The 24111-nt window shown below is 41.9% G+C and overlaps 1 protein-coding gene across 2 annotated transcripts in view; it reads left to right on the top strand.

The window, feature by feature from the left end:
* Positions 1–4062: 4062 nt before the first annotated feature.
* The window catches only part of SLC45A3 (solute carrier family 45 member 3), an 89063-nt gene continuing 69014 nt past the window's right edge, over positions 4063–24111 (top strand). The window contains exons 1-2 of one of the 2 annotated variants that reach the window (XM_089686364.1): positions 4063–4214; positions 21189–21345. The gene's annotated coding sequence lies outside the window, so the exon portion shown is untranslated. The remainder of the gene's footprint in view (positions 4215–21188; positions 21346–24111) is intronic. The other variant, XM_089686365.1, reaches the window with a different exon arrangement.

The following is a 24111-nucleotide window of genomic DNA, read 5'->3' as shown; positions in this document are numbered from 1 at the left end:
AATCTCAAAGGTTTTAAATGCCCAGACTCATCTGACCTTGCCCCAACAATCAGCACCGTGGGTTCTTCTAAGCAGTTGTCTAGAAAACTGAAACTGAAAATAGTTGACGCTCACAAAGCTAGAGAAGGCTATAAGAAGATAGCAAAGCGTTTTCAGATGTCAATATCCTCTGTTCGGAATGTAATTAAGAAATGGCAGTCATAAGGAACAGTGGAAGTTAAAGCAAGATCTGGAAGACCAAGAAAAATATCAGACAGAACAGCTCGCAGGATTGTGAGAAAAACAATTCAAAACCCACGTTTGACTGCACGATCCCTCCAGAAAGATCTGGCAGACACTGGAGTTGTGGTACACTATTCCACTATAAAGAGATACTTGTACAAATATGGTCTTCATGGAAGAGTCATCAGAAGAAAACCTCTTCTACGTCCTCACCACAAAAATCATCGTTTGAACTTTGCAAATGAACATATAGACATGTCTGATGCATTTTGGAAACAAGTTCTGTGGACCGATGAGGTTAAAATTGAACTTTTTGGCCGGAATGAGCAAAGGTACATTTGGAGAAGAAGGGGCACAGAATTTAATGAAAAGAACCTCTGTCCAACTGTTAAGCATGGGGTTGGATCAATCATGCTTTGGGGTTGTGTTGCAGCCAGTGGCACAGGGAACATCTCACGAGTAGAAGGAAAAATGGATTCAATAAAATTTCAGCAAATGTTGGATGGTAAGTTGATGCTATCTGTGAAAAAGCTAAAGTTAAAGAGAGGATGGCTTCTACAAATGGATAATGATCCTAAACACACCTCGAAATCCACGGGGGATTACATCAAGAGGCGTAAACTGAAGGTTTTGCCATGGCCTTCACAATCTCCTGACCTCAACATAATTGAAAATCTATGGATAGACCTTAAAAGAGCAGTGCGTGACAGACAGCCCAGAAATCTCAAAGAACTGGAAGACTTTTGTAAGGAAGAATGGGCAAAGATACCTCAAACAAGAATTGAAAGACTCTTGGCTGGCTACAAAAAGCTTTTACAAGCTGTGATACTTGCCAAAGGGGGCAGTACAAGATATTAACTCTGCAGGGTGCCCAAACTTTTGCAGACGCCATTTTTTTGTTTTCTGTTATTTTGAAAGTGTAAATGATGGAAATAAAATCTAACTTTTGTTGACATATTATAAGAATGTCTAATCTGTAATTTGATGCCTTTTGGAGATTTTTCCATCTTTCCTTGGCTTCTTTATGCACATTAATACAAATTTTTAGCTGGGGTGTTCAAACTTTCGATCCCCACTGTAGGTCCCTTTCACACAGGTGATCCAATCAGGTCCATATGTCAGGTTTTTTTTAAAATTCTTTTTTATTTGAAACAGTTTCAACACAGTACAGATATAGGTACAGAAACACATTCTAATGTATCATGGCTGGGTGTTACATAGGATCCAATATCAGATACATAACAGCATTAGCCCAGGTAAGCCAGCATAAAGCAAGGCCAGCGAGCGTCAAGATATCGCAGCCAAAGCCGCGAACGATACCAGATGAATGTCACAGTAAAAAAGGGTCAACTAAGTACATTAGAAGAAGACAAAGTTTCGCAATGCAGATTGATCACAATTACAATGGGGGAGCCAACAATTAGCAAATAATGGACCCAAACACAGAATGAAGGGTTTACCCAATCATAGGGAAAAAGGGGTAGAGAGGGAAACAGGAAACAATCAGGTTGAGAAAGAAGGACATGCAAGGCAAGCACGGGCAGAACAGGTAGAGCAGGAAGGAGCTCCACAAAACAAAGGAAAAAAAAAGTTAAAAAGCATAGGGAAGTGGTTTGAGGTGAAGTGGTTCCCCCCCCCCCCCCGGACAGGAACCACAAAACCAAGGAAGTGGCATCATCAAGTAACAGACATCTCTCATAGGTATGAGTCAGTGTATGTAAAACAATGCCATGGTCACCAAGTTTCATTAAAAGCTTCTTCATATTATGTAATGTGGCTGAAAGATCCTCCATATCCCTGAGGTCATTACCTTTAGCATACCAAAGAGCCATCGGCAGCGGATTAACATCTTTCCACCGGAGCGGAATACAAGCTTTTGCAGCATTCAGGAGTTGCTGTCAGTTTTTTTTTTTTGACTGACCTGATTGGATGGTCTATGCAATGGTCCCATTCCTATGGACAGGTGGTTGTAAACAAACATATCCATTTACACGCGCCTACCTCCAACTAGATCCGGTCCACCAAAAAAAACACAATGGGATGCGCCATCTTCCTTTTAGGTGGATCGGATTGGAGAATAGTCGGGTGTAAATGGAATGTCCGTTTACTCCTGTCCACCCACTGAGCATAGCGGGCTCTGTCCATGTCTGCTCTGTATAAACTGAGTAGACGTGGACCTGTCATCTGCCTGCTCTGCTCAGCAGGGGATCTATGAGCGGATCTCCTGCTGATCAGAAAGGAATCTGCCCCATGTGAAATGGGCCTTATTCTATCCAACATGAAAAATATAAGTTTTGCCATCAGTTCAATTTTGAAAAAGTTCTTGTGTGTTTTTCCGTACGGAGCAGGTGCAATGTCCAATATGATGCACTTAAACAAATTACATCTGCACCGCATGAACGCGCACTGCACCGACCTTTAAAATCACACTGTATCACGGCCCACAGAACTGTGAACCCAGGCTAAAAGTGTAATAAATTAGCAGCTTTTTCAGGGCCGGAACTAGGGGGGTGCTAGTGTGGGCTATGCCCCCCCAGATTTTTGCTGTGCCCCCCTCAGGTCTCTGCATCTACTAATCCATGAGCCACCCTGATGCAGACAAATGATGTAAGAGGCACTCTGATGGTAACAATCCATGTAAGAGGGAACTCTGATTCGGACACCTGATGTAAAGGGGCCCTCTGATGTGGGATGGGGATACCTGATGTAAGGGGGCACTCTGATGGTAACAATCTATGTAAGGAGACACCCTGATGGTAACAATCCATGCAAGATGGCACTCTGATTTGGACACCTGATGTAAAGGGGCCCTCTGATGTGGGATGGGGACACCTGATGTAAGGGGGCACTCTGATGGTAACAATCTATGTAAGGAGACACCCTGATGGTAACAATCCATGCAAGAGGGAACTCTGATTCAGACTCCTGATGTAAAGGGGCCCTCTGATGGGGGATGGGGACACCTGATGTAAGGGGGCACTCTGATAGTAACAATCCATGTAAGGGGGATCTCTGATTTGGACACCTGATGTAAAAGGACTGTCTGATGGGGGATGGGGACACCTGATGTAAGGGGGCACTCTGATGGTAAAAATCCATGTAAGGAGGCACTCTGATGGTAGCAATCCATGTAAGGGGGAACTGTGATTCAGGCACCTCATGTAAACGTGCTGTCTGATGGTGGATGGGGACACCTGATGTAAGGGGGCACTCTGATGGGGACACCTAATTTAAGAAGGCACTCTGATGGGGACACCTGATGTAAGGGAGCACTCTGATGGGGACAACTGATGAAAGGGGGCACTCTAATGTAAGGGAGACTTTGATGGGAAACTGCTGTAAAGGGAGACTCTGATGGGAACCTGGAAGTAACGGGTGCTCTGATGGGGACCTGGATGTAAGGTGGGCTCAGATGGGGACCCAGATGTGAAGGGAGACTCCTAAGATGGACTTTGATGTATGGGGGACTATTTTTAATCACCCTAATCTAAAACAGCCTAATATTTACTAGCGTTTCCCAAATTGTGACACTGTGTGAAGGACTGTCAGTGACTCGCACAGTGTTGGCATTATGCCCCCTGACTTTTTTTTCACTGCACCCCCAGATGAGATAGTCTTGATCCGGCCCTGAGCTTTTTATTGCTATACCATAAATATACAGAGGTGCACTGAGTGCAAAGGGCCCTGGCAGCCAAGGGGTTAAAGTCACCCTCAGCCAGATGATTTGCAATAGAGATTATGCAGCCTCTCCCTGAATCCCCACCCACTCATTACAATGAAAGCTGTTCCTGTTCTTGGTCCTAGTTAGTGACAGGTTAAAGTTGTGGAAGTGACAGCAGCAAGTGACAGTAGTGTAGTGACACTCCCCCTGACACAGGTCTGTGCACTCTTCCTGCCTCCTGCACACAGATCACATCAGAGCAGAGCTGGGGACAAGCTGTCTCCTAGGACGCCTCCAGAGGGTGACATCCTGACAGGCATCAGTGGTACAGGTGAGGAGTCCCCCATGAATGAGCTCCTCTCTAGGACTCTCCCCTCCTCCTGTCTGTACACTTATCTCTCCTCTGGCTTAGCAAGCTGTCAGGCTGCTTTGTGCTGCTCTCTGCAGGGCTCCTTCTAATGTATGGCTGCTGATTGTCCGCAAAGTTCCACTCTCAAGTCCCCCTGCCTCTCTGAAATACAAAGAAGGGACATCACAGCATTTTCCTTTAACCCTTCCTTTGCTGTGCTGGACAGTTCATAGTTTTCAGCTAAAGTGACACTAATACTGGTTAAAAAAAAAATAAAAAATCTGTGTTCTTAGCCTACATTCACACCAGTACTGCTAATCATGCATTTAACAGTGCGTTTTAAGTGTGTTTATGAGCCCCATTCACAATGTGCATTTTTGTGCACTTTTTTTTGCATGTTTTCATGCATTTTTGCGGCATAGGGAAGCTCTTTTGCCTCAATGTGCTTCCCTGTGTGCGTCAAACGCGCTATGCCCCCGCTCGTTTTCAGGCATAGAGTTTTTTTTCTAACTGAGCATTTTGGCAGGTTTGTAACGCATTTGTTGCGTGTTTTGCCACTCGCAAAAAAAAATGCACATCTGCTGGCTATGTTTGGGGTGCTCAATTTATCGCCAATGCAAACACAGCCTACGTTTTTTTACACGTTTAGGCCTCATTCACACTGCCGTAAAAATGTTACCAATGCTATTACATATGTGTCTTCTAGGAGAAAAGTCTCTGTGTAAAACACTTATTATTATTATAATACAGGATTTATATAGCGTCAACAGTTTGCTCAGCGCTTTACAATATAAAGGGAGACAATACAGCAAAACACTTGCATTTAAAAGCAGAAAGACGCATATGTGAACATAATTTGTTTTAATGATCATTTATTTTCTCCTTTGTTTAGACTTAATGTATGCATTACACATGCGTTTATACGTGTAAGCACGTAAAGCGCATGTTCTTCGATGCAGATTTTTGGATTCTGTGTTACCGATTTTAAAGCAGCTCACATGCACCCGTGTTAATGGCTCCAGTGAGAACAATGCTGCTGCATTCAGATCCATAATCAAAAAGCCCTTGTATATGCATTTTTTACTGCCATGTGAATGAAGCCTTATATGCAGCTTTTTGTGTCTTCGTGGGGTTTTTTTTGCAGAAGGAATTTATTCTTACCTTTCCTCCAAGGTCCCTGTCCCTCACTGGTGCTGGTATCTTTTTCTGTGTGCCGTTTTTTTGCCATCTTCATTTTCTGGCATGAGATAATGTCACTTTGCGCATGCACACTCATTGCAACACACAGGGATCGAGTCATCCACTGTAAGCTGGACTGTGCATGCACAAATGAGTTGACATGTCAGGGGACATTGCAAACAGGCAGGTTGGTGTAATTTATTGCAGAAGAGACATTGCATGTCTCTTCTGCAATACAAAAATGCCTGCTCACAGTAAACAGTAGAACTTCAGTTCCACTTGAAGGCTCAGTTCACACTCCTGCGACTTACGATTTGACTTGTGAGACCCAAAGTCGCAGGACATGTAAAATGAGAGCCGTTCCAATTGACACTACTGAAGTCACTGCGACTTTAGAAAAAGGTTCCTGCACTACTTTGGTGCGACAGATACGGCTTTAGTGCCAGAGAGTGTAAAAGTCATATCAAAGTCGGACTGAAAATCTTGCTACTTTGGAGTTGGCTAGTGTAACCGAGCCCAAACAAAAGACTTAGCCAAAAACACACCAAAACCAGTGTACATGCGTTTTTCATGTTCTCCCATTGAAGTCTATGGGGCTAAAAATGCACTGTGCCGCACCAATAGAAGTCAAATACAAAAAATGCAGCGCTTGAGTGTATAATACAGGGAATTCGCATGAATAGCAGATTAAATGTTCATATTTCAACATGCACCAGATTCCACATTCTTAAATTGTTAAAACAATCATCAGATGAGTAATGCAGATCTATCCGACTAATCAAGGTGCATATAGTGATGGTGATGCTAAAATCATAAGTTCTGTGATGTATCCAAAGAAATCCGTGACTTCCGTGATAGGGGAATAACTGTATAATGCACTAACCAGATAGCGCACGTACATGCGCATTGGAGTATAATGACCTACTCCTGGTCACAGCCAGATGGTCCTCAGCGTGAAGCCCTCAGGAACACCAGTGCACCACTCTTGCCGTCTCCTACCACCAGGGGGGGTGCGCCTCTTTACAGTAACACGAAATCACTTTATATCCTCTATCGCCAGGGTTGGTGTACTCTCTTATCAGGAGATCATCTCAGGGGAATTCAAAAGCTGCCCATGATAATGATCAGATCCCACATCCTGCTCTTTTTGAAAATCACATTGCACCTTGTTGCATTGATGTGAACAGGTTTCTAAGAGAATAAAATTATTTCCATTGTCAGCGGATGCAGGAGAAGTTGCACTAATATGGACAGGGCCAGAACTAAAAACATTTTTTTCCTGTGAATAATTATGAATATTTGAAAATATGACATATATGAAATCTGATATTTCTGTGTGATAAGTACAATATTTGTCTTACTACATTCAGTTAACACTGATTTAAAAAGAAAATATTCTATTAAAGTATTCTTAAAGTGATTATAAAGGATCAAGGTTTTCTACCTTCATGCATTCTATGCATGAAGGTAAAAAACCTTCAGTGTGCAGCAGCCCCCCTAGTTCCTCCTAATTCTTACCTGAGCCCCATAACAATCCAGCAATGGGCACGAGAAAAGAGGCTCTCCGGGGTCTTTCCCTCCTCATTGGCTGACACAGCAGCAGAGGCAATGGGCTCCCACTACTCTCAATCACAGCCAGTGAGCTAAAGAGATTGGGGGCAGGGTTGAGCCACGCTCTGTGTATGAATGGACAGACAGAGCAGTGGCTCAGGAGCAAGCCTGTTCAGGTTCCCCCATAGCAAGCTGCTTGCTATGGGGGCACGCTGCAGGAGGGAGTGGCCAGGTGTGCCAGCAGGGCTGCACTGTGCAAAACCATTGCACACAGCAGGTAAGTATGACATGTTTCTTATTTACAAAAATCTATTAATATTTCAAATTCTCTTCCTGTTAGAGGATGGCTACATTCATTCTCCATGGTCCCACTGTATGTAGGAACAGAGCCCCCCTTTCTTGCTCCTGAAATAAATTAGAAGCTATGGACTATGGGATTTGTGCTGTGCATAGAGAAGAGCACATGACATGCCCAGCTCATTTTTTCAAACTAACAGACGTAAGGTGGGAAAGGAGAGGTTTGGGAGCTCATGGAGGATGTTACAAGGAGAAAGAAAAATACAGTAAGAAACAATTTAATGAAAAACAGATTACACTGAATAGTTGATGTGTATAGATTGCAGGATAATATCTCCGCTTTCCAAAAATCTCCAAACTGGACACTTTGACCATATACCACCGATCAATGAGCGCAATGGGATGGGGAATCAGTATGGCAGGTAATCTGCAATGGAAATCCTCTCACAGATAAAAGATAATTTCTCCACTTTTAATCTTTCCAAACCCTAAAGAATCTCCCATCCCACAATCAGATAAGGGATAAAGAACAAAGGCAACTCATAGTGCAGTAATTAATTAAAACTTTGGCAAATTTATTACAAGATCCACGTACATCAGGATTTAAAATAACCAGCACTTAATTGACAATGTTTCAAACCAAAAACATGGCCGCTGTCCCTGGTGAATGCGGTGACGTCACACTCCAATGCTCCACCCATCGCGTTTCGTCATCAACAAGAAGTCGTCAGGGGCGTGGCTAGCGGGACGCACCACCGTCTATATATATAGGACTGTCGGATGGGAGATTCTTTAGAGTTTGGAAAGATTCAAAGTGGAGAAATTATCTTGTAACTGTGAGAGGATTCCTATTGAAGATTACCTGCCTACTGATTCCCCATCACATTGCGCTCATTGATCGGTGGTATATGGTCAAATGTCCGGTTTGGGGATTTTTGGTAAGCTGAGATATTATGCTGCATCTGGGAGAGGATATCTAGTGGACATTATTCGCCATACTGATTCCTTATTATACTGAGCTTCCTGACCGGCGACATACGGTCAAAGTGTCCGGTAAGGGGCCAGTTTTTTCCGGGTGTATGGTGATGGTTCATGAGATCAGGATTTTCTCTTGTATTTTATTTGTTGAAGGACTTCTATGGACTTTTAGTTTTGGGTATTATTATACTTTTTCATTAGTGCTGCATTTTTTTCTGTTTACATTTTGCATTATCGCCTTTATGTGCAAACTGCTTGTTTTTGTTTTATTACTTTTTTGATGTTTGAGTGTTGCCTTATCCTAGTGCAGGTATTGTGTTTTTTAGATGTGTATAGATTGTTTTTAGAGATTAAGAATATTTTGTAGTGTCACATTAAATACCTAATTTAAAGTGGTTTTAGGGGCTTAGGGATTTTCACTCTAATGCAGTCTCTGCATCAAGGCTAGGTTCGCACCTGTATAGGTGGTTGTCGCTGCAGGACCGCAATTTTTACGTAGCCGCAGCCACCCGTACAGAAAAACATGCTGCCACTCAGGAGATGTGTAGGGGTGCCATTAATCCTAATGGATCCCAATGGCACCCCCACACACTGGAAACAGCGGCACGACTTCCCGCACTGGGAACCTCCCTGCACTTACGGTTTCCATGCCGGCAGCATTTTAAAAAATGATGCAGGGACCTTTTCGCTGCATTTTCAGGAGGCACAGCAGCCCATTCAAGTGAATGAGCTTCCATGCACATGGAAAACAGGGCTTGCAGAGCCACACAAGTATGAACCTAGCCTAAGGTAAAAGCCTTTTTGTGCTGCAGGATCCCCCAGCCCCCTCATATGCTTACCTGAGCCTGATCTTGATCCAGAGCTGTGCAGGAGCTACAGAGCAACAGTTCTCTCCCTTCTCACTGGGCAGATTGATAGTAGCGGGAGCTATTGGCTCTTACGGCTGTCAATCAAATTCTGTGCTGAAGGATCAGTGGGCGGGGATGAGCCAAGCTGTTTGTGTCTTTAGACACAGACAGCACAGTTCAGGATTAAGCACAAATGAGCGCCCCCATAGGAAGCATCCTGCTATGGGGGAACTTGCCAAAGAAGAGGAGCCAAGAGCGCCAGGGAGGACCCCAGAAGATGAGAAATGGGGTTACTCTGTGCAAAACCATTGCAGAAAGCAGGTAAGTATAACATGTTTATTTAACTGCTTGACACTCTGTCACAGTAGATTTACTGTGACAGGGCGGTGGCTGCAGGCTCAGCAACATAAATAAACATTGCGAGCCTGCTTCCATGTATGGGGTGCGCATGCGCACCCGCTGCTGATCCACGCTGCAGTTGGACAAATCAGGATTTTGTCAGCAGGTCCTGGCCAATGATTTATGGCTGAAACCTGCTGATTGCCTGTGTCCAATCACAGCACAGAGCCCTATACACAGGGCTCTATACACAGAGCAGCAATCTGGCTGTTTTTCTCCCTGCAAAGCAAATAATGTCTTGATAGCGATAAAGGTTTATTGTATATGTTTGACGGCTGAAATGCTGTAACATTTCTATGTTCTCAACAAGGCAAAGGCCTGATCCTAGTGTTTTTTTAAAAGCACTGTTGTACTAATAAGTTAAGATTTTATAATGCTTTCTTTCTCTTATTATGTGCTATATTTTTGCTAGTGCTGAAAATGAAACCCCTATCTAATTTTCAGAGGTGCTATGCTGTACTAGATGTGAAATATATCTGCATGTAATAATTAAAATGAAATAAGACACAGTGTCTCATGGTCACTGACTTGTAAGTCAAATGAAGCCAGCAGTGGAAAGGACATTGTGGCTGCCTATGTCCACCCTCTAGTTTTTATTTCCATCTATTCTTCCTGTTCTGGTGCAGCTTCTTCTCTGATCTTCCAGAAAGAGAATTGTGACTCACATGAAATGAATACTTAGGATCCTATTTTTTATTTTTTCTACCTTAAGGAATCATAATTTCCATGTTTTCACATTAACCTATTAATGTCAGAAACCTGCAGTAAATTTTGGAAAATGTGATACAAAATAGTGATCTGATCTACGAAACAGCATTATATGTCACGATAAAGGACTTATTAAAGGGAATAAGAATTGGTTGTGAAAAATGATTGCTATTCTGTACATTATATACTGCTCACCACTCTTTTATGTACACTGTGTTGTACATGATATACTCCATGCTGCTTCACCCTGTATGTATTGCTTTATGTTATACACGTATCAGCCATAACTTTATGACCACCCACCTAATATTGAGCAGGTCCCTCTTTGACCCAAAACAGTCCTGACTCATTGAGGCATGGACACCACTAGACCTCTGAAGGTATGCTATGGTTTCTGGCACCAAGCTGTCAGTAGCAGATCCATTAAGTCCTGTAAGTTCTGAGGCTGGGCCTCCATGAATCCGACTTGTTTTTCCAGCATATACCACATATGGTTGTTGGATTGAGATATAGAGAATTTGGAGGCCAATTCAACACCTCAAACTTTCTGTTGTGGTCCATTTTTGCAGTTTGGCAGGGTGCAATATTCTGCTGAAGGAGGCCATTGCCATCAGAGAATACTGTTTCTATGAAGGAGTGTACTTGGTGAGCAACAATGTTTAGGTAGGTGGTATGTGGCAAAGTAACATCCACATGAATGGTGGGACCTAAGGTGGGACCCAGCCGAAAACATCTCACTGCCTCTGCCAGCTTGCCTTCTTCCAATACTGCATCCTGATGTGATTTGTACTTCAGTGTGCTGTTATGTAAATGATATACTCCTTTGCATTATATGCTCCACACTGTGCTCTTCTGTACATTATATACTCCAAACTGTGCTCTTCTGTACATCATCCTGTACATTATATACTCCACACTGTGCTCTTCTGTACATCATCCTGTACATTATATACTCCACACTGTGCTCTTCTGTACATCATCCTGTACATTATATACTCCACACTGTGCTCTTCTGTACATCATCCTGTACATTATATACTCCACACTGTGCTCTTCTGTACATTATCCTGTACATTATATACTCCACACTGTGCTCTTCTGTACATCATCCTGTACATTATATACTCCACACTGTGCTCTTCTGTACATTAGTCTGTACATTATATACTCCACACTGTGCTCTTCTGTACATTACCCTGTACATTATATACCCCACACTGTTCTCTTCTGTATATTAATCTGTACATTATATACTCCACACTGTGCTCTTCTGTACATTATCCTGTACATTATATACTCTACACTGTGCTCTTCTGTACATTAGTCTGTACATTATATACTCCACACTGTGCTCTTCTGTACATTATCCTATACATTATATACCCCACACTGTGCTCTTCTGTACATTATCCTGTACATTATATACCCCACACTGTGCTCTTCTGTACATTATATACTCCACACTGTGCTCTTCTGTACATTATCCTGTACATTATATACTCTACACTGTGCTCTTCTGTACATTAGTCTGTATATTATATACTCCACACTGTGCTCTTCTGTACATTATCCTGTACATTATATACCCCACACTGTGCTCTACTGTACATTATTCTGTACATTATATACTCCACACTGTGCTCTTCTGTACATTATCCTATACATTATATACCCCACACTGTGCTTTTCAGTACATTATATACCCCACACTGTGCTCTTCTGCACATTATCTTGTACATTATATACTCCACACTGTGCTCTTCTGTACATTATATACTCCACACTGTGCTCTTCTGTACATTATTCTGTACATTATATACTCCACACTGTGCTCTTCTGTACATTATCTTGTACATTATATACTCCACACTGTGCTCTTCTGTACATTATCCTATACATTATATACCCCACACTGTGCTTTTCAGTACATTATATACCCCACACTGTGCTCTTGTGCACATTGTCTTGTACATTATATACTCCACACTGGGCTCTTCTGTACATTATCCTGTACATTATATACTCCACACTGTGCTCTTCTGTACATTATCCTGTACATTATATACTCCACACTGTGCTCTTCTGTACATTATTCTGTACATCATATATTCCACACTGTGCTCTTCAGTACATTATATACTCTATACTGGGCTCTTCTGTACATTATCCTGTACATTATATACTCCACACTGTGCTCTTCTGTACATTATCCTGTACATTATATACTCCACACTGTGCTCTTCAGTACATTACATACTCTACACTGTGCTCTTCAGTACATTATATGCTCTACACTGTGCTCTTCTGTACATTATCCTGTACTTTATATACTGTACTTCCCACTTCTCCACTCATTATTTTGTACTTTATATACTTTATACTCCTCTCTGCACACCGCGCTGCACATTGCTCCCTTCTGTACTCTGTAATGTACATTGTGTACACTGTAGATTGTACTGTAGACAAAACCGCACACTCTTGGACTTTTTTGTCTCCATACTCTTTGAAAAGTGTCATATTAAGGACTTAGATGTAAAAAAAAGCAGTGCAAAATTTTTTTTCTACAAAATTTGTTTTGTTATGGACAGGAGAACTTCTTCTAAAACATGAATTGAACATTTAGTTAGATGACCATTCCAAAATTGGAATAGAATACATTTTTGTTTGGTTTTCAGATTATTACATGGAGAAGGAGATTAGAATTCAGTGAGAGGAGAGCAAATGCAACTACTAGTATTTACAAAGTATTGGTGTGTTTTAGCCTCAGTTCACACTGCTTGCGACCCCATTGTCATGCGATTTGCAGTGCTACCATGCTGTGTGACTTGCTTTGCGACTTTCATGTGACTTTCAGGAGTCTAGGGCACTCAAGTCGCATGAAAGCCACATCCAAGTAGTGTAGAAACTTTTTAAAAAGTTGCTACAAGTTGAGTCACATTGATTGGAATGGCCGCAATTGAAATAAATGGGTTTTCAATTGTCATGAGAATTTATGTGTCGCAAGCTGCATGCAAAGTCACAGCAGTGTGAACCGGGGCTAAACCACTGATATCTTAAGTAGTTTATGATGTTTATAAAGTGAGTTCTCACTTTCCTATGTAAATTCAGAGAAAGAAACCTGCCATATACTGTTGAGTAATCAGAAGTAGAAAATCTTCTGTTTTGGCATTTAAATGTGATCCTTTTGCAGAGAGCAATCTGCCAGCACTGCTCTGAGATTAGTTTACATTGATAACGTGTTGGAAACTTGTGCACAATTGTACACTTTCCTGACACACCATAGAGACACGCTACTGTTTTTCATTCGTAATGGCACCCCCATGCATCTGCAAAACACCCATGCTTTCACATGTGCGAAACTGCATGGTGGGGTCAGGGACTTTTTTCCTTTGAGATGAATGGGCTGCCCTACATGCAGAATGCAGCCCACGGTCATGTGAATGGAGCCTAAGCCTGGACATCACAAGGAATTATTCAAAATGGTATTGGCCAGAGCTAACATTTTGGTTTGTGACCGCAATCTGGACATGGACTTACATTCTTCTATTTTCTGTTTCTTTTATCAGTGATACAGTCTCTATAGTATAGTTGATCCAGGGAATATCCGATTGCCTCTTGAGGGATCAGGAAGGAATTTTTTCCCCTGCAGGAGCAATTTGATTCATGCTTTGCTGGTTTTTTTGCATTCCTCTGGATCAACTGTGGGTATAGGATTATAACTTTTTTTTAATGGTTGAACTGGATGGACTTTTTGTCTTTTTTCAGCCAGACTAACTATGTAACTATGTAGTGCAGTGTACAATAATGCACATTGCCCAGTCCATAGTCACTTTTCAGTGGCTAGGATAAGGCTGGCCATACACTATAGAATTTTCTGTCCAATTTCTGCCCAATTTCCTTTAGATTTACCTTCAACTGTGTAGTACAAGGGCCTGCCTAATTGGATACAACTGAAAGTGTTCCAAATAAACAAACGAAACCAGCGCTCAAATCTTCATGCAGATAGTATAACTGTAAATGCCATGCGTTGTGGTGCAGTCCTTAGAAGATTGGGCAATCTTTGTACTAGTAAACAAAAGCAAAACAGGGCGTACTGTCTTCGTGCATTACCGTGGTGAAATACGTATTTATTTAAAAGCATATACATGCATACTCACAAACCAAAGGGGGATAAAAACAGAGAAGAAGAGTCCGTAATAACAGTCCAAAGTGACGGTAGACCCTTGCTGAGGTAGGCTAACGCGTTTCAGGAGACGTACTCCCTTCTTCAGAGCTCTGAAAGTGTTGTTTGGGTTTGACCTCATATTATATGGTTTTTGGTAAATCTAAAGCAAAAATCTAAAAAACATTGTATAGTGTATGACCAGCATTAGGGTGACCATGCTTGCATGTTAGGATGGACACATGTCTCACTTAAAAGGACAGGGATGTGACATCTGTGCATCCTTAAAGTGTTACTAATCCCAGGATCCTGCATTCACTATATCTGGTCTCCCACAGTACACAGAACATGGAAGTGCTATTATTTTAGTAAATAAAAACTGCTAAATACCTTTTCTCATCAGCAGTTAGAGTAGTCTTGTGACTTTTATTAGTGTCCAGCAGAGCACTGGTTAAATGTTGTAGGAGGATGCAGAACCCCTAACCTCTGTCTGGACAGTGCTGATTGGCCCTGTGCTGATCACTTGCACTCTCCCAAGAAAAAAAAAACCTTTCTAGCAAAAAACACAACACTGAGCATGTGCAGAGTGTCTCCACATGATATGTCTTATCAGGAGATAAGAGGGGGGCACTGGAAGAAGGGGAGGATCAGAGCAGTCAGGATCAAACACTTGTTTTACACAATGCAGAAGATTAACCCCTTAGGTTCCACAGTGAGTATAACAAGCATACACTACTGTATATACAGACTGATTTTACTGTTGCAGGTTTAGTAACACTTTAAAGTGGCTGTAAACCTCTGTCATGAAATCTGAACAAAGCATATCCGTCTATAGTGTGTACCCATCTCTATCCAGGGCACTGAGTGTTATTTCTCTGTTCTGTCTCATTCCTCTGCTATATGTATGTGTCACGTCTGACAAGTTTTCCTGACACCAAGAGCTAAAAAGATGGCAGTAGAGGGATCTCCAGCACAGAGCCTGTGATTGACAGTCTCAGCGCTGTTCCTGTGTGCTGTGTGAAGGAGGGGGGGGGGTGTTTCCCCTTCCTCCAATCAGATCTTAGAGCTCTCCTCACTGAGCTCTACAGAGTGTAACTTCAGCTCTCCACCTCCCTGCTTTCTGAAAACTCAGACAAGCTTTATGAATTATTTGCTTTGAATGGATGTGGAGAGATGACTGCAGATAAACAGGTACAAATTGGTACCAAGTAGGAGGATTTGTATTAGCTGATTTACAACCACCTGCTGCTATTTGTGACTTAGCTGATGCTGTATCATAACACACAGGAAGCGCCCTCTGAAGAAAAGGATTGGTCTTGTTGCACAGAGAATTCTAACCCATTGGAATGTCGCTGTGTGCAATTGTAAACACTTTAGATTATTGGAAAAAATACCTCCTAACATCAGAATTTGAGAAAGAGGGACAACCTGGAAAGGGGGCACTATGCATGCTGTGGTGAAAAGTGGGTGTGGCTAAATTGCATTGAATATTGGGCATGGTTTAATAAAGTCTAAGCCTACTCGCAGTACACAATGCACACATATGCCGCAGTCCTTTTACCTCCATAATATTCCTTAAAGTCATATTAAACCCAAAACCAAAAATATCATGTATTGCAGCTTACCAATCCTTTAGGCTTCATTTCCATAGACGTTTGTAGTTCAACGTCCCTGTTTTGTACTCTTCAAAACTTGAAATATCTCTTGCAGATAGTTGTGATGTGAAAATGCAATTACATTTGTTTATGTGCATTTAGGCACAGCAGAGTTTGCCTCTATTTTTTTGCTGTACCCCACTAATTTTTAATTTTTTTTTGGATGCTATACTACCCATAAACCCCATACACCTCTTCCTCTTGCTCTTGAGTGGTTATGGCATAAGACGAAGACCCAGCAAGACTTCAAAGAATATAAATCTGTCCTTCAAATATACAATTCCTGTCTACATACTGCCAAACAGACCTATTTTATCACTCTCATTAATAGCCTCTCATGCAGTCCCCATCAACTCTTTTCTACCTTTAATTGTCTATTTCAGCCTTCATTACCTCCACCCACTAACTCACTCACTGCCCAGGAGATCGCTAATCACTTCAAAAATAAGATTGATACAATTCGTGATGAGATCTCCACTGTACAGATATCTCCCTCACCCTACACTCCTTGCCCACCTGCACAATCAATACTTCCCTTGTTTAACCCAGCTACTATAGAGGAAGTTGGTAACCTGTTTTCTAAAGCCCACCTAACCACCTGTCCCTGGACCCTGTTCTCTCACAAATACTACGGTCACCCTCTGGCTCTATCCTTCACTCTTTAACTCATATCTTCAATCTCTTCTTTTCTACTGGCATCTTCCCCAGCCCTCTAAAACATGTGCTAGTCACCCCCATACTTAAAAAGGCCTCACTGGACTACATCAATCTTAGCATCCTAAGACCCATCTCCTTACTACCTTTTGCCTCCAAACTTCTTGACCGTCTAATCTACAACCTGCTGAGTTGCCACCTCATTGAGAATAACCTTCTTAATCCCCTTCAGCCTGGATTTTGCCCACACTTCACAGAAACTGCTCTCCTAAAACTCACAAATGACTTACTGACAGCTAAAACCAACAGTCATTGTTTTGTATTCTTCCTTTTGGACCTCTCCGCTGCCTTTGACACAGTTGACCACCCCCTCCTTAAAAAAAAACCTCTATTTACTTGGCCTCTATGACTGTACTCTCCGTTGATTGGAATCTTACCTATCTCACCACACCTTCAGTGTCACTTACAACTCTACTTCCCCCTCTCCTACTCCTCTTACCATCGGGGTCCTCCCAAGGTTCTGTCCTTGGACCTCTCCTATTCTCGATCTAAACTTCTTCCCTGGGTCAGCTGATAGCTTCCATGGTTTCCAATACCATTTCTATGCTGATGATACACAAATTTCTCTACTCCTCAGCTCATCCCATCGGTTTCCTCACGTATCACTGATTTACTACCAGACTGGATGTCACACCACTTCCTAAAACTCATTCTATCCAAAACTGAGCTCATAATATTTCCTCCCCCACATGCCCCTTCCCTTGATGTCTCGGTCAAGATCAATAGCACAACTATCAACCCATTCCTGCATGCCAGAGTGCTATGGGTAATCCTGGATTCTGAACTATCCTTTCAGGCCCACTTCCAATCCTTGTCCAAATCATGCTGCCTCAACCTCCACAACATCTCCAGAATCTGCTTCTTTTTAGCCAATGATACCACAAAGCTCCTAATTCACTCTCTGGTTATCTCTTGCCTCGACTACTACAACTCCTTCTTCATTGGCTTACCTTTACATAGGCTATCCCACCTCCAGTCCATCATGAACCAGGCTCATCCACCTTACCAACCATTCAGTGTCTACTACCCCTCTCTGCCTTACACTCACCCAACAAATAAAATTCAAAATACTAACAACTTACAAAGCCATCCACAACTCTGCCCCCAGCTACATCACCAACTTGGTCTCAAAATATCAACCAAACCACTCTTAGATCCCCCCATGACCTTCTAATCTCTGGTTCCCGTGTCATTTCCTCCCATGCTCGCCTCCAGGACTTCTCCTGAGCTTCTCCCATCTTATGAAACTCCCTACCCCAATCTGTCTGACTATATTCTAATCTATCCACCCTTAGGCTAGGCTCACAACTGTGCAGGTTGCATTTGAGCCATTTCTGCATCGCGGTTTGCATTTTTGCACTTGCGTTTTTGACGCGTTTTTGCGTTTTTTTTTCTTCTCGTTGCTAGGCAGATTTAAAACGCATCAAAAACACAATACATGCTTTTCTTCAGCATTTCCATTGAAGTCTATATAGCCAAAAACACAACTTTGTGTGTTCAAAAAAGTCCTTGACCCTTTTCAAAAAATGCACCGGGTGAAAACACACAGGTGTGAACATGTCCCATAGGAAATCATGTTAAATGGACTATACTGCGTTTGTCCAAAACGCTGCAGAAAACGCTTAGCAGTGAACCTAGGGTTCGACGATCCCCGAAAACTCTTAATTTTAAAGAAGCCAATCCTGCTTCTAATAAACTGCTTTTTACTTCCTCCTTCAACTTATCCCCCACAGCTATTACCCTTCCTCTTATATTGTAAGCTCTAACTAGCAGAGCCCTCTGTTTCCTCTTGTACCAAATTGTATTGTAATTGTAATGTCTATCTTCATTTTGTAAAGCGCTGTGCAAACTGTTGGCACTATATAAATCCTGTATAATAATAATATTCTGTCTAAATATTTCTGGATCATATCAATTTTGAGCCATTATAGGTCATTTGGGGCTGTGAATATATTATCCCCATTAAGGACTTGAGTTCCCCCATGCTCCTTTGTATATGCAGAGCTGAATCCTTGTTGTCTTTCTGGGGTCAGATTCCCCTGTGAAGGTATACAGGTGAAACTCGAAAAATTAGAATATAGTTGCATGCATATGTACTCAGTACTTGGTTTGGGCCCCTTTTGCAGCAATTACTGCCTCAATGCGGCGTGGCATGGAAGCTATCAGCCTGTGGCACTGCTGAGGTGTTATGGAAGACCAGGATGCTTCAATAGTGGCCTTCAGCTCTTCTGCATTGTTCGTTCTCATGTCTCTCATCTTTCTCTTGGCAATGCCCCATAGATTCTATATGGGGTTCAGGTCAGGCGAGTTTGCTGGCCAATCAAGCACAGTAATCCCACGGTCATTGAACCAGGTTTTGGTGCTTTTGGCAGTGTGGGCAGGTGCCAAGTCCTGCTGGAAAATGAAGTCAGCATCCCCATAAAGCTCGTCTGTGGAAGGAAGCATGAAGTGCTCCAAAATCTCCTGGTAGACGGCTGCGTTGACCCTGGACTTAATGAATCACAGTGGACCAACACCAGCAGATGACATGGCTCCCCAAATCAACACAGACTGTGGAAACTTCACACTGAATTTCAAGCATCTTGCAGTGTGTGCCTCTCCATTCTTCCTCCATACTCTGGGTCCTTGGTTTCCAAATGAGATGCAAAAGTTGCTCTCCACAGGAAAGAGGACTTTAGACCACTGAGCAACAGACCAGGTCTGTTTTTCATTAGCCCAGGTAAGACGCTTCTTACGTTTGTTGTTCAGGAGCGGCTTGACAAGAGGAATACGACATTTGAAGCCCATGTCCAGGATTCGTCTGTGTGTGGTGGCTCTTGATGCACTGACTCCAGCCTCAGTCCACTCCTTGTGAAAGTCCCGAACACTTTTGAATGGCCTTTTCCTGACAATCCTCTCCAGGCTGCAGTCATCCCTGATGCTTGTACACCTTTTTCTTCCACACTTTTCCCTTCCACATAACTTTCTATTAATGTACTTTGATACAGCACTTTGGGAACATCCAACTTCTTTTGCAATTACCTTTTGAGGCTTTCCCTCCTTATGGAGGGTGTCAATGATAGTTTTCTGCACAACTGTCAGGTCAGCAGTCTTTCTCATGATTGTGATTCCTACTGAACCAGACTGAGAGACCATTTAAAGGCTCAGGAACCCTTTGCAGGTGTTATGGCTTAATTAGCTGATTAGAGTGGGACACTTTGAGCCTAGAATATTGCACCTTTTCACAATATTCTAATTTTCTAAGATTGTGGATTTGGGGTTTTCATGAGCTGTAAGCCATAATCATCACAATTATGACAAATCATGGCTTGAACTATCTTGCTTTGCATGTAATGAGTCTATCTCATATATTGGTTTCACCTTTTAAGTTGCATTACTGAAATAAATGAACTTTTGCACGATATTCAAATTTTTCGAGTTTCACCTGTAGTTTCCAACAACCATCACATGCTCTTCCTTTGATGGTCAAACAAAAGACAGCCAGTTTAGAGGGGGAGATCCACTGTTCTAGACGGGAGGTTGTGTATGTTCTGTTTGTGACAGGTATATACACTTTGTTACACGATTTATTGTTTACAGTACATATTGACAAACATATTTCAAACTTTTTTTTCACATTATTAATTTTTTTCATTGTAAGACCGCTTCTTTCCTGCTTAAGCAAACACAGGCAGGAATGGCAATGCAAACTGGGTACTGCCTTAGGCAAGAAGGAAGTCCTAAGTCCCAAAACCACCTTGTCCCTATGTAAAAACAAAAAAAGGTTCATTGCAAGATAAAGGCTGCCAGCTCTGACACTCTCCTAGCAGAGGTGACAGCTACAAGGAATACCACCTTGCAGGTGAGATTAGTAAAAGGAATGTCTTTAATGGGTTCAAAAGGTGATTTCTGAAGCTCAGATTAGGTTTTAATCAGTGAGAAGCCAATGGTCTCTGAAATAAGATAAAACGGGCAGAAACCCAACCTTTAATAGCACTGAGAGCCACACGTTTGTCCAAACACAACCTTTTTCCTGTCACCTCTCATTACTTTTTTTTATGTTTTTAAACTTTTTGCCTTGTAAGGCTGTACCTGTTCTGGTCAAGAAAACACAGGTAGGGACAGCAACGGCAAAGCTGTGACCAACACTTCATGCAATCATATCCATGGACTACTTGGTGTCAAGGATGTACTACTGGGTGGAGGTGGCCCAATATGCACTCAAGGGACTAGTCTGCCCTGCTGCACAAGTCATGTCAGAGAGGCTGCTCTGGGGTAAATTTTGAATCAGACCTGGATCGCAGGGGTCTTCCAAATACCTACGGCAGATGTTACAAATAAGTAGTGTTTTATATATGTTTAAGGCTGTAAAGAAATGCCTTCACAGTGCCCATCCCCAATCTCACAATGCAATGTTTAAATGCTTGTTTTTGCCTAGGTTACCAGTAGAAAGCAGATTTACTTATCTTATCCTTTGCTCCTGCAGAAACCTCCTTCCAAGCAACTGATTCCCCTCTTCTCATCGATGATGTAATTGGTGGTCACAGTTGTGACATCATCACACACAATGCAGGAATGATAGTCCTGCATTCCAAGTAAGGATACTAAGGCCTGCTCACAAGCCAGAGCATTGGAGAGAAGAGGTGAGCGTTGGTTGGGGGGCAAGTGTGTGATAAAATACCTACAAGTGCTAGGAACAATTGAGCATTTAACCCTTGTAGCGTGGGGGAATGTGACTGCAAGGTGAGAGCTCAGCAAGTGAAGGAAACCTGCAATAATGCACATCTATAGCCCAGGGGATGATATATCATGGGCAAGTGGTGGGTATGGGCTGACCATCAAGTGCCACAGGAAAATGAGTCACTTACCTGGTGGCAGTCTGGTAAACTAGCAGTATGACCAAAATGGAGGGGGTAGATAGGTGTCAGCTAGGTGTACTGTCACTTTCACTGGAATGGTGTGTGGGAGGCATCCAGGTGCACTGTCAATGTTATTGGAATGGTGTGTAGTTGGGCGCCAAGTGCACTGTCAATGTCATTTGAATGGGGTGTAAACTCTAAAGACTCAGGACCTTTAAAGCCCTCTACCTGCCCAGGCCATTTTTCAGGTTTCAGCGCTCTCACACTTTGAATGACAATTGCGCAGTCATACAGCATTGTACCCAAACTCAAATTTTATCATTTTCTTCACACAACTAGAGCTTTCTTTTGGTGGCATTTAGTCATCGCTGGGGTTTTTATTTTCTGCTAAATTAACAAAAAAGACCAAAAATTTTGAAAAAAAAAACACGTTTTTCTTTGTTTTTGTTATAAAAGTTTGCAAATAAATAATTGTTCTTCATAAATTTAGGCCGAGATGTATTCTACTACATGTCTTTGGTGAAAATAACCCAAATTAGGATGTATTTTTTAGTTTGTAGGAAAGTTATAGAGTTCACAAACTATGGTATAGATCTGAATAATGATCAATCCTGAAGTACTGACAGCCAATCTAATTTCTTGAGGTCCAAGAATGTCAGAATAGTACAGATATCCCCCAAATGACCCCTTTTTGCAGAGTAGACAGTCCGACGTACTTCATAAGAGGCATGGCGAGTTTTTTGAAGTTGTATTTTTTTTGTCATAATTTTTCGGAAAATGAAAAAATAAAAAAAATTATTTTCACTTTTTTTTACATACTGTCACCAGTGCAGTACAGCGTCATCATATAACTGGCATGGCGGTGATCAGGGACACTGACTGGTTGACAGTGTGAAAAAAATATATATATTTTTTTAATTATTTTTTTAGTTTTAAATTTTTTATTACATTTTTTTTTCTTTTTTTTAAGATTTTTTTTCATATTTCACTATGCCCAAAGTAATCAGTATTTTTTTTTTTTAACAATTTGCTTATAGCAAAGAATTACTTTGCTATAAGCAAGCATTTACCTGAATGACATCGATTCATTCAGGGTTTTTTTTTTTTTTTGTGCTTAGCTGTGATTTGGCCACAGCTAATCACATGACATGTGCATGTGATTAGCTGTGACCATTCACAGCTAGACACTAGTATAAAATGGATGGCATGAATGAAGCCATCCATTGTATACAACTGTCATGTGACCTGCTGTGATTGGTCACAGCAGGTCACATGGTACCGGCAACAGGGCCGGTACTCAGATCTGTCATCGGCCGTGTCCGAGGTACACGGCCGGTGACAGATCGCGCCGCTGTGTGGCTCTGCAAGCGCGCGAACTGCGCATGTGCGGGAGGACGCCATATGGCGGCCTCCCGGAAAGGTAACGCATTTTTGTGGACGCCATTTGGCCATAGGCCGGGCGTCAAATGGTTAAATGAAAATCGTATGATCTGGTATCGTACAAGAAAATTTTTTGTGCCTGTCTCGTTGAATTGTTTCAGATGAAAGCTGTGCACTAACAGTCAGATTATTATACGATCGCTTCAAAAGAGGTTTTTTTTCATGCAATGTGTACTAGGCTTTAAGCCTTTCCCAATTTTAAGTGCAATTTGGCCACACTTAGCATTTGGGCACCATGAGTATTCTTGCCCACCACTCCAATTCTTACTCAGCCACCATTCTTAGGATTTAAGATTTTAAAAAATTCCTAGGTATGCTTATAGGGTGAAAACACTATACGTACCAATTACATGCTCAGCCAAACTAAACTGTAAGCTTCTGATGCATATTGCTCTGTCATATTCCACTATTGTCACCATTTAAAGTGAGCCTTCCATGAAAATCCTGCCAGAAATTGTGTTTACTGATAACTTTCCATGCTGCTGACTGTTAAGACTGTTCTGCAGTTCTAACATACAGTCAGGTCCATAACTATTGGGACATCGACACAATTCTAACATTTTTGGCTGTATACACCACCACAATGGATTTGAAATGAAATGAACAAGATGTGCTTTAACTGCAGACTGTCAGCTTTAATTTGAGGGTATTTACATCCAAATCAGGTGAACAGTGTAGGAATTACAACAGTTTGTATATGTGCCTCCCACTTGTTAAGGGGCCAAAAGTAATGGGACAATTGGCTTCTCAGCTGTTCCATGGCCAGGTGTGTGTTATTCCCTCATTATCCCAATTACAATGAGCAGATAAAAGGTCCAGAGTTCATTTCAAGTGTGCTATTTGCATTTGGAATCTGTTGCTGTCAACTCTCAAGATGAGATCCAAAGAGTTGTCATTATCAGTGAAGCAAGCCATCATTAGGCTGAAAAAACAAAACAAACCCATCAGAGAGATAGCAAAAACATTAGGCGTGGCCAAATATTCTTAACAAGAAGGAACGCACCGGTGAGCTCAGCAACACCAAAAGACCCGGAAGACCACAGAAAACAACTGTGTTGGATGACCGAAGAATTCTTTCCCCGGTGAAGAAAACACTCTTCACAACAGTTG

The sequence above is a fragment of the Staurois parvus genome, unplaced genomic scaffold (assembly GCF_062004578.1).
Source record: "Staurois parvus isolate SC_StPar_1 unplaced genomic scaffold, SC_StPar_1.0 ptg000395l, whole genome shotgun sequence".
Taxonomy (NCBI): Eukaryota; Metazoa; Chordata; class Amphibia; order Anura; family Ranidae; genus Staurois; species Staurois parvus.
Note: the sequence above shows the minus strand (reverse complement) of the source record. Positions and strands in the feature narration are given on the sequence as shown.